Raw genomic sequence first — 13,390 nt, 5'->3', positions numbered from 1 at the left:
CCTGCGCAGCCGGCGCCCGGGGACGCCCCGACGCCGGACAGGGAGCGTGGCCAGAGGACGGGGGAACGGTCTCCCGGGGGAGGTGGCGGACTCTCCTTCCCAGGAGAATAAAAAAATTCCTTCAGTAGCACCTTAAAGACCAACTAAGTTTTTATTTTGGTATGAGCTTTCGTGTGCATGCACACTTCGTCGGATACACTGAGACAGAATCCACCAGACCTTTATGTATATTCAGGGGGGGGATGGGTGATGGGAGTGGTAAACCTGTAGATGGCTGTTAACTACTGCTGATGACTGCACTTTTTCAAGACTGAAGGATTTTTTTAATTTTGCTTCGACTCAGCCCAACACAGCTACCTACCTGTAACTTCCCAAGAGAGCTTGAATAAGGCCCTCGACCTTTGCTGCTGCTGCTGCTGCTGCTGTTCCAGGTGTTAACAGCTCCCATCCCATGGTCGCCAACCTGGAAGTCAACTTGCCCAGGGCTGGATGTAAAGCACAACCTCCTTGGTCAAACTCCAACTCTCCATAAGCCTCGATGCGTTTTTTTGCCCTTTCTGGGCTCTTTTAGGGCTGCTTTGTCCTTTTAAAAGTCCCTTCTAGGTTCACACATCAATTGGATGCATGTAAATTGGTTGGTCAAAAATATCTTCTGCTGTATTTTATTGAAGACTAGCTGGCCCAGCCACGCATTGCTGTGGGTCATCCCTGTGATTCCCCCTGTTATAAGAATTTTGAGGTCATATCTATATATATATAATAATTGTTCATAAAACATGTACATGAATGTACAGGCACATGTCTGAAGCAGCACAGGAAGACAGGCCTTTCTGACACCATTTTGACTCTCTCTCTGACCAGGTGTTCCTCTGCAAGGAAGAAGTGGGGTGGGGGGAACCTTCTCATTGTCTCAGGAATTAAAGTGATAATCCCTGGCATCCTGATACCTGACTGCCAGACAAAAGGGTGTGATTAACTTGGCTGGGAAACAGGGAAATGTAAATATCTCTCAATTTTGTTGATTAGGTTTTGGGGGGCAGGGGGCAGGGTCCAGACTGCTCAGATTACTGCCACCAGACCTCCCCTTTCATGATGTACCTATGATGAATCTAGGGAGGGGGGTCTTGGGCTACACCCCTTCTGTGACATATGGATGATGCTTCTGGGGGGGTGGGCTGAAACCAATTTCAAATTTCTTTTTAAGGGCAAGACATCTTTGTTTGGGGTTCCTTCCTTGTTCTCCTGTGTGAGAGGAAGGACCCTGTTGCAACAGTTAAAATAAAAGTGCCTTGCTTCGTACGTCCTGGTTTGGTCTCTGTTATTTGGTGGGCAGGAGACGCTTAAATTCGTCTGCTTGCCTGGATCCTTGAGCTCTCCCTGGGTCAAGATCCATTTCTCTGGGTTCATAGGAACCAGCTTAAATTTTACAACAATTTGGCGACCACTTCGGGGACCCAGTTTTGCCTTGAGCTCCGGGTTCACTGAGGAAGGGGAGCCCAGCGCGCCCTTGCCTCTTTTGCAGGGGGGTAAACCAACCTCAGGACCCGAGGCACTTGGTAGTAATTGAGAGTCCAAGCGGGACCCCCAGGACGAAGCAACGTTTAAAGGGACAAGGCTGTTTTTTTTTCAGGAACCAGTTGGAAGCTGGAGACAACGGGATTCGACTGAAAGGATCGGTCGTGAGTATTAAAAGGGGACACCTTGGGTGAGCTAAGAACCACAGCAACTAAAAATCTATTTCTCCACTTGGACTATCCTTTTCTACTCTCCTCTTTGGACCTTAGTTGCAGCAAGGCTGCCAGGCACAGTTACAAGGTAGAACTGAGGTCCAGGGCAACAGTCTTTACGTTAAACGCAGAGCTCAGAAAGACTGTCCCAGCTCCCTTCTGCCAAACTGAGCAGAAGTCTGAGCAAACTGTCGCTTTTCTACCAATCTGGGAATCTGGCTATCCCAGCTCTGTTTCCTATTCCTCTGCTCTTAATCTTCGGGTGAAGACGCCCCCCTGCCATGGCGACCTTTGTTAGGTATGACCCATGACCAGAGATTGCAAGTGCGCCCGTTCCTTTCCTACTACTCTGTATCTCTGTATTCCTCAGTTCCGACCTGACATTGCGTAGGCAAGCGTTCAGTAGGATATGAGTCTAGTGTGTAAGAGGCAGGGAAGTTGCTGTGGAACCCTCAGGCAATTGATGACCAGTGGGAGGGTTCCAATAGGGTTTTAGCTGCACCAGGCCGCCTAGTAGTTAGTGCACGCGAACGGCAGGCAGGAACACCACTAGGACGTGGGGGTGAGTCATAGACTCGGGAAGTTAAGAGTGTCCAGGAACAGGGTCGGGGACCCGAACTGCAGTATAAAAAGGCTTAAGTAAAATGGGTGCAACCCACTCTAAGGAATTCCTTTCCCAGACTCCCAACCGAGGCAAAGCACAACTGAGGCTTGGCTCCGGTAAGGACTTTGAGGATGAAAGTCCACTCCAATTCGTTCTCTTAAATTGGCACGAAATCCCCGGGGCGGACAAGCTTGAAGGGAACCAATTGCAAAAACTTTGTAAGAAAAAAACACTGGGTCCGCTTTACTATGGACCACCCAGATGAGGGGAAATGGCTACCAGGAGGTTCCTTTAACATACAGTGAATCTCCGCTTTAAAATTAACCCTGGTGAACTCTGAATGGGAAAAGTTTTGTGAGGAATCCTACAAAGTATGTTATGGTATAAAATTATATATGTTTGCATGTTACATGTTGTCTGTGTTGTCTGTGAAGTGTATGTGCGTCTGATCCTTGTGTCTGCTATAGTTCATTGTTCCCCTTAAAGTAAATGAGAGATATAATCCAGGTTTAGGAAATTAGGGGTTTGTGTAAAATTTGGCCATGACACCCACAGACTGCCTTTTTTAAAGCATGCATAGTTTAAAATAATATAATAATAAGGCAAGCTTGCTTAAATAATCTTATGTAAGGGCTTGATCAACCCAAAAACAATGGCAAATATTTAAAAGAGTGGAGGTAGTGTGTAAAGGTTTGTTTTAAAGAGGCTGTAGAAGGCCATTTTTTCCTCTCCAAAAGTAAAAAGAGGGGGCAGGATGAAGGAAAATAAGAGTAGTAAGTTTGAAAATGCTTGCTCAATGCTTTGAAAATATTTTGAAACTTGAAAATGTTCACTTCATGAGGTGTGCAAATGTTGTTATTGAGAGAGGCTACAAAGGGGAGTCTTTCTCCAAGTGACTAGAGGAATATTGACTAAAGGAAAATTGAACAGCTATTCCTATAAAGGTGGTTTGTTTGTCAAAAGTAGAGCTTCCATAGCCAGGAATTGTCTATCTGAGTCTAGTTTTAACTTTGATTGTGTTGGACAGAAGGGTTATTGTCGGGCTCCTGATATCAGTCTCTTAAGGAAAAAAACTCATCTGCTAAAGGGTTCTGTATAAAGTTGGTATTTTCATTCAAATCTTGTGAATCCTGTATCTTAGAGGGTTAGACTAAATGACCTCAGGGTCCCTTCTAACCCCCATTTTAGAGCTATGTGAAAGGCAATGTGTCTGATGTGGTGATGGGTTGAAATTCAGCCCAGCTCTGCTTTCTGGCAAGGAAAGATTATTGGTTTTCAGAGTTGGAACAAGAGTGTAATTGTTGTTTTTGTGGAGTGATTATATAAGTTTTTATCACTTTCTCTATTAAGGGTTAAAGTTTAAGCACATATGAAAGTCTTGAACATTTCCCAATCTTTCTCTAGAGAGTAAAAGTGGGGTGTATGTGCATACCTACCCCTTTCTGTACAGAAAGGGGGAGCGGGAAGGGAAAAGGGAGATTGTAACCTTGAAAATGTTTGTTTGTGAACTCATAATATTTAAGGTCTGTGTCACAAGGGAGCCATGTGCTCTGTATGTAATGTTTCACCATGTGACTATGGAATATGGTGTTCCTTCTAGGGAAATGTTATTAAAAGTAGAGGATCCATAGCCAGCAAATGTCTATCTGAGTCACTTTAACCTTGATTCAAATGGACAGAATGGTTTTAGTAAGGAAGTAAATTCCCTCTTAAACTGTTTATCCAATCTTAAGGTTTGCTAAAGGCTTCTATATAACGTTGGTACTTTTAATCTTCCCCTTCCTTATTTTTCCCTTAGTACACACATGTGCTTCCGTGATAGGGCATAGCCTGTGTTTCCTTCCCAGTCAGGCGTCTGTACTCAAATGTATGTGTATCCTAAGGGCAGTGATAGTGTTGAGATCCCCATATTTCAGAAGGGGTGGACTAGATTACTCAAGATCCCTTCCAACCCTTTCCAAACTTGCAAAAAGGAGGGAGAGAAAATGTGTTTGTAAGCACTGAAAAGTGAGTTTCTGTGTAAAATCTAACCCTATTTTAAAATCTACTCTTTCCCCTTCCCTTCCTTTATTCAGATGGTAATTTTGTCAAGAGGTGCAGCACTTTAAAAAATGGTACAATAGACTGCCGAATCATGAACTCTGTACATGCACAGAGGCTATGTCAGCTTGAAGAGGAAAATAGAGGAGAAAAATGAGGTTTTAACTAAGGGGCGAAAAGGTTATAATCTGCTCATGAAATATTATTCAAATTTCTTAATGTAAAGCTTTGAACCACTGAGGGAAAACAACCTCATGTGTGTTACTGGTCCATCAAGGTTAAGTGGTTGCCAAGTTCCAAAAATCTTAACATGCCAGATTCTTTCCACAGGTATAAATAGCAGAGTACTACTATAAGTCTGTCTCTTGAGTAGTTTATAAATTAATTAAGAGGTTCAAGGTTATGCTTTGCACATGAAACTTAAATTTAAATTTCCTTATGTAAAAATAAATAGATAAAGAACCATTGAGAACCATCAACTGTTTAGAAGCTGCCAATTCCAGTTCAACATGCAAAACTCTGTACATTTTAGGAACATTTCCTGACTGATTTTCACATGAAATAATTTTCCCTTTCCAGCAGAATACTGAGATTCAGGGTGTGGAGAAATTCTTTCAGAACCTTAATGCAAAATTATCTCCCAATGGGGGGGGGGGGGACGCCACCTAAACAAGCCCCTCCACACTTGGAAATTCATAGAAAATTGCTGTCTACCAGTTGACAGACTATGCAAACAAAAGGCTCCATTTCTTTCCTAGCAGGTACTCAGGATGGATACTTATCTCCCATTTGCATTTCACCCCGAAGCATTACCCTATGTTAATATAACCCTCCCTTTTCTAATGTAGCAATGATTGAGTGTTTTGCCAATTCTTTTCTTCCACAGCAAAAAAAAAAAAAAAAAAAAGTGAGGAGTGAGGAGATACAAACAGTAATTTCATTTCTCTTTGGCGCTTCTCTTTAGCTTATAAATAATCTGCTTCCATTTATTATATCAGTTTTTCCATTATGTCTATGAAATTATTCTAACAATAACCAGGTAAAAATTGTTGTGTGAGTGGTAATCTAAATTTTATTTTGTTTTATTTTTGTATCTTTTTTTTTTTGGTATTTCTACTTTTTCTTTCTGTACATACAAATGTAGCATCTAAGTCATTCTTTCCTGTAAATAATAATAATAATAATCCCTTTCAAACAAGATACATGAACCTCAAAGAGAATTCAGAACCACATAAGGAAAATGTTAATAACTTATCGATTGTGTCCTAATTAACAAAATTTTTGTCCTTTGTTTCCTCCACAGCCAAACTAGGTGAAGTAAATTAAACTGACTGAGTAGACAATAACAGCAGTAATTAAATAACTATGATCTTATATTATTTGCAGCTCCCCAAGAAGAAATTTCTAGAATATTCTCCCCTTTCTTGACTATTTATCACTATTATTTTTTAACTAATTATATCTTCAGGCCCCAACCCCCTGCAGGCCTATTTTCAAAAGGATGTTTTACAGGAAACCAAATTGACATTTTATCTCTTTGATCACAACCTAAGAAGGAGGACCTAGAAAGCTATAACGTTTCAGCAAGGTTTAGAAGTGCTGTTATAGAAGTACTGTTAACTTCCTCCCAGTGACTCGAAGGCAGACAAGAAAACCCCCTTGTTGGAGATACATGCAAAAGCAGCAAGAATTATCTCAAGTTCACCTGATTGCCTCAAGATATACAAATGGCGTATAATTAATAATTTGAAGGTTTTGTGCATTATGTGTTATATAGGAATACTGAAATGTGTCAAATGACTTTGGGACAAAGGGGGAAAGTGAATTGCAAGGACATTCTCTCTCCTTGACCTCAAGACTCTGTGCCCTAGGATTTAAAAGCAGCCGGAATTGTCTCAAGATCATGATGGCCTCAAGACATACAACTGATATATAATTATTAGGTCTTATGTTGCGTGATATTCGACAGAAACATTGAACTATGTCTGACAGTATGTTATTTCCACAAGGAGGGGGAGGTGAACCAATTTTGTGTTTAATTGTTGGGTTTTTTTTTAAAAAAAAAATGTATAGTGTCCCAATGTTTTTTTTTTTTGTATTATTGCCATGCATTGTATGCCTTTTAAAGGATCAGGATATTGCATAGTTCAGTATTTAGATTAGATCAACTTATGACCACATTTTCTTGTCCCACCTGGCACTCTGCAGTGTGCCAACCTTCTCTACACATTTTTTAAATTTGTTTTTACTCATTTTACCAAGAATAAGCTCCAAGATCCATGAAACACCAGATAAATGAAGGTATTTATGTCTTGATTTAACAGGAATGATCCCTTTTAGAGTTAAATTTGACTAATTTGGACATGTTTTATGGGGCTGTATAAATTTTAATTTGGCTTCAGTTCTAATTGGGCAAGTGTATCCAAGGTGCAAGTAGCTTTCTTCCTTTAAGAGCAACTGGGCAACTCCCTACAGTGCAAGGCCAGAGCCTATAATAAAGGCCCATAGAAAGCCCAAGGCAAAGGCATCTCTCTCATGACATGTCCAAACCTGTGGCAGCTATGGTGAGTGCCAGGCGACATGGTCAATATGAAAGCCCTAAGGGGATTCACCAGGGATTGTTGCTGTTGTGCCACGTTGGAGGTGTGCAACCAGAGGAGAGCTAGCTTTTGACACCTGAGAACACACAAAAGGGTAAACAAGCAAACTGCACTTTCCAGTCAATATTGGTGGACCATCCTGTTAAGTGTAATACATAGACCATTTTTGAGAAATGCTTCTCCCAAAGTACTAAAACAACACATCTGGTTATTCTTTTGTGGGGCAACAATTTTTAAGAAAAATTATAGCCCCAAATGGGGAATTGTTATAAGAATTTTGAGGTCATATCTATATATATATAATAATTGTTCATAAAACATGTACATGAATGTACAGGCACATGTCTGAAGCAGCACAGGAAGACAGGCCTTTCTGACACCATTTTGACTCTCTCTCTGACCAGGTGTTCCTCTGCAAGGAAGAAGTGGGGTGGGGGGAACCTTCTCATTGTCTCAGGAATTAAAGTGATAATCCCTGGCATCCTGATACCTGACTGCCAGACAAAAGGGTGTGATTAACTTGGCTGGGAAACAGGGAAATGTAAATATCTCTCAATTTTGTTGATTAGGTTTTGGGGGGCAGGGGGCAGGGTCCAGACTGCTCAGATTACTGCCACCAGACCTCCCCTTTCATGATGTACCTATGATGAATCTAGGGAGGGGGGTCTTGGGCTACACCCCTTCTGTGACATATGGATGATGCTTCTGGGGGGGTGGGCTGAAACCAATTTCAAATTTCTTTTTAAGGGCAAGACATCTTTGTTTGGGGTTCCTTCCTTGTTCTCCTGTGTGAGAGGAAGGACCCTGTTGCAACAGTTAAAATAAAAGTGCCTTGCTTCGTACGTCCTGGTTTGGTCTCTGTTATTTGGTGGGCAGGAGACGCTTAAATTCGTCTGCTTGCCTGGATCCTTGAGCTCTCCCTGGGTCAAGATCCATTTCTCTGGGTTCATAGGAACCAGCTTAAATTTTACAACACCCCCATCCTGTCCCAATCCATGACGTACCCCCCCTCCCTCCAACCCCCTGGCTCATCCCTGTGTTTCAGTAGGATACCCTTCCCTCTGTTTTCCCCAGGGAGTGTTGTTCCCTCCCCCCTGTATCTCCATACATTGGCCCCTGCACATGCATCGTGAACATTTTTATATATTTAGATTAAAAAAATTTGAAATCAGAACATGAGAAGCAGAAGTTATTATTGTTTAATTTTCTTTTTGGGGTTGTCATGTATTTTGGTGGGTATTGTATGATTTGGGCATTGTGTGTTTTGGGGGTTTTTTTTGTGTGTGTGTTGTTGTTATTTGGATCTTCCATTTTGGAGTAGGTGACCCATAGAACACAGAGAACTACTTTCTTTAATAATCCCGACCGGAGGGGGGATCAAATAGCGAAGACCCACAGCCCCATAGCAACAGAAGGCAAGTTCTGAAGCGCCCGAGCTGTTCAGTTCCATAAAAAAACCCAGGAAGTGGCAAGGGGAAGGTAGGAGATTGTAAATCAAGAGGGGGGATTGGCCACTGCAAATATCCGAGGACTTAAACTGGGGAGAGAAAGTGCATGGTGGTTGTTGTTTTTTAAAGACGCAGAGGCATAGCTGCCAAGTTATCCCTTTTTTACAGGGATTTTCCCTTATGCTGAATAGGCTTCCTCGCGAGAAAAGGGAAAACTTGGCAGCTATGCGCAGAGGCTTGCAGTCAGTCATAATATAAAGCCTGGTTAAAAGGAGCATGACTGCCCTTACTTAAAATGGCCGCCAGAGCCTCACATGTGACACAACGCCTGCTAAATTTGAAAGCAAAAACCCCTTGCCGTGCCCCCAAGTGTGTTGCTTTGGGTTATCCCCCCCCCCGGGCCTAGTGGGGGCCTAGCAGGGGCCTACATAAAACAAAGGCCATGCTGCGGCCTGCGATCCGGGCGCTTGCCCTCTCTCCCCCCCCCTACCTAGTGGGGCCTAGCAGCCTGGCAGGGGCCTAGGGGCCTGGTAATGGCCACCTTGTTGGTTTCAGTTGCTTGGTTGATGATATCATTATTTGGCGCCACCCTTCAGAGCTTTTGCTGGTGACAGCGTGCAATCTGCCTTTCTATTGGATGCTGCTGGAGTCTACAGAGCTTCTGCTCGTGACGTCTAATTTGGCCGCCACTTTTTTTTCTGTTTAATCACTATTTAAGGTATGAAAGCTGTGCTTTTTTGGGAAAAAAATTATGCCAGATCCCTCACTGATGGGCAAGATACGCTTTGTCCTAATTTGATGCAATTTGGTTCAGCAGCTACGGAGAAAGGCTGTGACCTCTGTGCGCACAATGCCTACATTTTTATATACAGTATATAGATGATCAGAGCTACATTCATCCTGTGTTACACTCTATCATGTTTGTTTCCATTCACTGATGTTATTATAACATGTTGCTCTGCTATGTGGTATCTACCGTATGTGTGAAAGACATTTGTGTAGGGCCACTGAGAAGCAAGAGGGGAAGTCAGCTCATGTTCAGAGGAACACTGAGGTTTGCAGCAGTACAGTGGTGCCTCGCTTAACGAATGCCCTGCTTAACGAAATTACTGCTTAACAAAAGGTTTTTTCTAGCGGAGGTTGCCTCGCTAGACAAATTCGTTTTATGAAAAATTCGTCTAGCGAATTGCGGTTTCCCATAGGAATGCATTGAAATTCAATTAATGCATTCCTATGGGCAAAAAAAAAATCCAATGCATTCCTATGGGATTCGCTAGACGAATTTTTCGTTATAAGAAAAGACCCGTGGAATGAATTAAATTCGTCTAGCGAGGCACCACTGTACAAGAAAACTGCAGGTTCAGGGCTCAGGGTTCTTATGCTCGAATCCTGCTGGTGGTTCCCCACAGGCACCTGTCTGGTTAGCCACTGTGAGAGCAGGATGCTGGATTAGATGGGCCTGATCCTGCATGGCTGCCCTTAAGCCTTTCCTGTAGCCCTGCAGGGCAGCTCCCAGAATCTTCCTTGCCACAGCTGCTAGTTCCTGGGAGGGCCTCTGTCTTGGACTGCATGGAACTGGGCAGGCCAAAAAATGTAGTATAAACACCGACAACTGGGAAACACTGGCCTGTGAGTGCTCTAATTGGAGAACGGCCTTTACCAAAGGTGTCATGGGCTTTGAACATGCTCAAACTCAGCAGGAAAGGGAGAAACGTGCTAAGGGGAAGGCACATTTGGCAAATCCTCACCATGATCAACTCCCACCCGGAAACCTATGTCCCCATTGTGGAAGGACGTGTGGATCCAGAACTGGCCTCCAGTCATGGATTCCCTGTTCAGACCATGTTCATAGAAAACCATCTTACTCGGCTATGAGGGATGGCCAAAGAAGGAGGAGGAACTGGGCATGGCTGCATACGATACCTCTGGGAGAGTGACCCATGTGCTAGGGCCACTGTGGGTGGAGGCAGAGGGAAGGGAAACTAACAAGGGGTGGGAGGAAGCAGCCAGCAGCGGACAAGTGTTCCATGTGTCTGTAGGCCAGCCTTCCCCAACGTGGTGCCCTTCAGATGCTTTGGACTACAATTCCTATCAGCCTCAGCACTGTGCAGCAGGGTTCCCACCTGCTACGCTGACAGACGTTGATGGGAGTTGTAGTCCAAAGCATCTGGAGGGCACCAGGTTGAGGGAGTCTGCTGTTGGCTTTGATTGAGTGGAGGATGAGACCCAAGGGGTGAGGCCAAAGGTGACTATCTGGGATGGGGCGGGAGGTCACAACCAGGCTATCTTTTGCCCCCTCTGCAGCCCCCAAGAATGATAACTCTTGTAGCTTGAAGTATGTGAAAAAAAGGTCTTACACAAGTTTAGTATAATCCACCTGGAAGCTTGCGAAACTGCTATGGGGGGGAGGTTTGCAAAGGTTTTACCTGTTATTCTGCGTTAGGTGGGTGCAGCCTTATCATGACTCAGTTTTCTGCCATTTCCACTAACACTTACATGCCCAAGTAGCCAAGCTTTGCTTTAGCGTGGAGAGAAGGTCTTCCTGGGACACCACCCAAAGCTCAGCATTTAACCACCTCCAGAGGCCCTGAAGGAAGAACTCCTTGTGTAACGGGGGTCAGGCCTGTGCCTGCCTTCCAGCCCCTCTGTTTTGGGAAGAAGAAGGCAGGCAAGCAGGAGAGCGAGGCTGGGCGTTGCTATGTGGGCGTCTTTATCAAGCGAATCTAACAGGGTAGGGCAAATGCAGGGGCTCATTAAGCCATCCGATCTGTATAAAAAATTTAGCAACATTCAATAATTCATGCCAGCTGGATTACAACACTTCGCAATGGACCTGGGAAGGGAATCACTGTTCCAAAAGGGAAGGAGGGATGGATGGACATTGGCTGGGGTTTGGGAAGTAGGGGGCAGTTTGACCTAATCCCCCCTGAATTAGCCTTTATGTATTTATTTTTCCAATTTCTGATAATTTGTATTTTATTTTGTCGGTGCATGTATACCACTTAATCAAAATAGAAACATCGCCACCCGACCCCACCCCCACCCATCTTTCCCCCATCTACCTCTTTTCCCCTTTTCTTCCCAATGTCTCAACAAATGAAATGGATTTGTTGCATTAGGTGTTACGAGAGACATTGCACATATTTCTGTAAATCAAGAAAATCTTTAATAAAAAGGAACTTTGGATGCTTAAAAAAAAGAATAATCTTTAACCAGTGTACAGTCAGCTTAATAAATATGACAGAGTTTTGTTCTGTCTTTTAAAAAAGCCTAACTATATAATCAGGACTGTCTTAAAATGCCTGCTAGGCACCAGAGGTTTGATAGAGCGAGGGTCCTGTCTGATCTCAGCTCAGAGGGAGTTCCACAGGATTGGGCCCATGCTCCTGAACCTGGTGAATATGAGCTGTGAAGGCCTACACACACAGACTCCCCCTGAGACCTCAGGGATCAGGCAGAGGTCTAAGAAATCAGGTGGTCCTTAAGGCATCCTGGACCCAAGTTGTTAAGGGCCTTCGGTTGGACTCAGCTATACAGTCACCATACAGTCAGCTATACAGTCGCCAACCTAGCAGTTCGAAAGCACGTCAAAATGCAAGTAGATAAATAGGAACCGCTACAGCGGGAAGGTAAACGGCGTTTCCATGTGCTGCTCTGGTTCGCCAGAAGTGGCTTTGTCATGCTGGCCACATGACCTGGAAGCTGTACGCCGGCTCCCTCGGCCAATAATGCGAGATGAGCGCGCAACCCCAGAGTCGGTCACGACTGGACCTAATGGTCAGGGGTCCCTTTACCTTTTATACAGTCACCATAGTGGGGGCCAGCACAAAGAGTCCCACAAGCACCAAAGTGGCTCAGGGGAGGGACCCAGGTGAGCACCCAGAACAGTGCGGGGGGGGGGGAGAGAGAGATCATTCCATCAGGTGAGAGGAAATGCTTGCCCCAATGCAGCAAGTGTAATAGTGCGACATGAGTTCTACTCTTCCCCTGACTAGCCCTGTAGGTGTCTGGACAAGCTTTTAAGCTCGGGATAGTATTTCCTGGGGATAGTATTTCTCCATCAAATATCTGGCCACAGAGTTTTGCTCCAACTGGAGCCTCCAGCCCAGGTGTGAGGGCAGTCCCACCTAGAGCTCATTCAACAACTCAAGGTTACTAAATAGAAAAATATATAAAAAATTGTCCAGTAGCACCTTAGAGACCAACTAAGTTTCTTCTTTGTCCGTAAGGTCCGTATAGTTAAAGCTATGGTTTTCCCAGTAGTGATGTATGGAAGTGAGAGCTGGACCATAAAGAAGGCTGATCGCCGAAGAATTGATGCTTTTGAATTATGGTGCTGGAGGAGACTCTTGAGAGTCCCATGGACTGCAAGAAGATCAAACCTATCCATTCTGAAGGAAATCAGCCCTGAGTGCTCCCTGGAAGGACAGATCCTGAAGCTGAGGCTCCAATACTTTGGCCACCTCATGAGAAGATAAGACTCCCTGGAAAAGACCCTGATGTTGGGAAAGATTGAGGGCACTAGGAGAAGGGGACGTCAGAGGACAAGATGGTTGGACAGTGTTCTCGAAGCTACGAACATGAGTTTGACCAAACTGCGGGAGGCAGTGGAAGACAGGAGTGCCTGGCGTGCTATGGTCCATGGGGTCACGAAGAGTCGGACACGACTAAACGACTAAACAACAACAAGTTTCTTCTAGGTATAAGCTTTCACTTCTTCAGATACACTGAAACAGAATTCACCAGACCCTTATATATACCGTAGTGGGAGGGTGGAGTGGGGTTTTTCTCAGAAGGTTTTTCTCAGGAAAACTCCACCCCACCCTCCACTATACATAAGGGTCTGGTGACTTCTGTTTCAGTGTATTTGAAGAAGTGTGCATGCACACGAAACCTTATACCCAGAACAAACTTAGTTGGTCTCTAAGGTGCTACTGGACAGTTGTTGTTTTTTTACTGCGCCAGACCAAC

Source organism: Zootoca vivipara, chromosome 13 (assembly GCF_963506605.1).
Source record: "Zootoca vivipara chromosome 13, rZooViv1.1, whole genome shotgun sequence".
Lineage (NCBI taxonomy): Eukaryota > Metazoa > Chordata > Lepidosauria > Squamata > Lacertidae > Zootoca > Zootoca vivipara.
This window is presented reverse-complemented; position numbering follows the sequence as displayed.